This window comes from Phytophthora infestans, genomic scaffold (assembly GCF_000142945.1).
Source record: "Phytophthora infestans T30-4 supercont1.107 genomic scaffold, whole genome shotgun sequence".
NCBI classification, from domain to species: Eukaryota; Oomycota; class Peronosporomycetes; order Peronosporales; family Peronosporaceae; genus Phytophthora; species Phytophthora infestans.
Genome location: NW_003303652.1, coordinates 277,296 through 279,500, shown reverse-complemented (window position 1 = coordinate 279,500; position 2,205 = coordinate 277,296).

The following is a 2,205-nucleotide window of genomic DNA, read 5'->3' as shown; positions in this document are numbered from 1 at the left end:
GTTCATGCTTTTAACAAGCTAAATGCGGCCACTATCCCGGCGCAAACGCCGATTCCTCGCAAGGATGTTCTGCAGAACAACATGGTAGGCTGTACGTTGTACAGTGCGCTCGACTTGGTCGATGGCTACTACCAATTGCTCATGAGAGCGAGCGACATTCCGCTGACAGCGGTGAGTACTCCGAGCGGTATGCTCTAGGAGTGGCTGGTGATGCCCCAGGGGCTGTCGAACGCACCAGCAACGTTCAATCGTCTTGTGACGCAGTTGTTTTGGCCCCACGTGCGTACGCTCAGACGTACTTTGACGATATATTCGTCCATAGTCGTGCCGAGCACGGAACGTCAGACGGGGATAACCACATTGACCACTTGCGAGCGGTGCTCGAGTGCATGCGCACTAATAAGTTGTATGCCAACTTGGACAAGTACGTCTTTGGCGCGGAGGAGATACCTTTTATCGGGTGCTTCATTGGGAAGCGTGGCTTACGGGCAGATCCTGCCAAAGTCAAGGCCATCGTGGACTGGCCGGTTCCCAAGAACCAAAAAGACTTACGCAAGTGGCTAGGCTTAGCCAATTACTTGCACAAGTACAGCGCGAATTACGCGGAGATGGCACGGCCATTATCAGATCTCCTTAAGAAGGATGCACCATGGTGCTGGAACGTCGAGCACGACGGAGCCTTTGAGGCTGTGAAGGAGAGCCTTCTCCAGGCTCCGATCCTTGCGCTACCGGACCCGGATAGTTCGCTTAGCGTCGTCTGTGACGCCTCCGATTTTGCAATCGGTTGTGCTTTACTACAAGCAGACGCCGAAGGGCGTGAGCGCGTGATCGCATTTGAGTCTCGCCAGCTCAAAGCTGCAGAGAAGAACTATCCAGTTCATGACAAAGAGCTACTTGCAATGAAGTACGCTCTAGTCAAATTCAGGGTACACCTGCTAGGCTCTAAGCCTTTTGTGATCTTTACTGATCATGCGTCGTTACGCACTGCGACACAGTCGCCTCATCTCTCTCAGAGAATGGCAAGATGGCTTTACTTCTTTGCCGAGTATAACTTCGAGGTGAAGTACAAGCCGGGGCGGCTTAATGTAGTGGCCGATGCGCTCTCGCGCAGGCCGGACTACGAGTTAGCCCATGTCACGACAGTGACGTGGGCAGTGCCTGACTTGATAATCGGAGCGTATGCACAGGACGACATGTGCGTAGCGCTGCTACGGGCTCTTGGGAGCGAAGAGTTAAAAGACTCCGACAAGGAATTGTCTGCGCGCTTACGCGCGAGGCTGCATCGATACTCGCTAGATGGTGGCCTGCTGTACTACAGCACCAACTCTGAGGATAACCCTCGTGTAGTCGTTCCTGATGATGAGGATCTAAAGTATCGAATCCTCTATGAGGTTCATGATACGCCCGTGGGCGGGCACTTAGGTCGGGAGAAGACCTATGGCTCGGTGAGCTCGATGTACTGGTGGCCCAAGATGTATAAGTGGGTCGGCACCTATGTACGCACGTGTGAGACGTGTCAACGGACAAAGTCCGCGCCGAACACGGCAGCGTCATTGGCGAGTTTGCCTGTCCCCAAGGGATGCTGGCAGTCCATGAGTATGGACTTTGTGTTTGGCCTTTCCAAGGATAAGGCGGGAAATACGGGTATAGTGGTCTTTGTAGACCGAGTGAGCAAGATGGCTCATTTAGCGGCAGTGCCGGACACCATTGATGGTGAAGGTACAGCTTTGCTGTTTTTAGACCGAGTCTTTCGCCAACATGGCTTGCCTGAGGCAATTGTCTCGGATCGAGACCCGCGCTTCACCGCGAAGCTCTGGACGTCCCTCTTCAGAGTGCTCGGCACTTGTTTGGACATGTCCACGGCGGACCATCCGCAGACCGATGGTCAAACCGAACGCGTGAATCGCGTTGTGGAGGATACCCTCCGAAGCGTATGCGCTGAGGCGCCAAAACGCTGGAGCCAGATGCTCCCACTCGTTGAGTTCGCATTAACCCCTTAGTTCCCGTGAAAAAAGTGGGGGGTATATTTTGTTGTTATGTTGGAGGTCCAACATAAATTAATATGGGAGTTTGTATGCTTCAGAATCCGTCCGGTTTTGTCCTGTGGATAGTACAGGATACCTCCAGTAAAAACAAAGACGAATCCAACTTACCAGCATCTTATGTTGGCTCTAGTGATTGTCAAAATAGTTAAGATGACTGGGC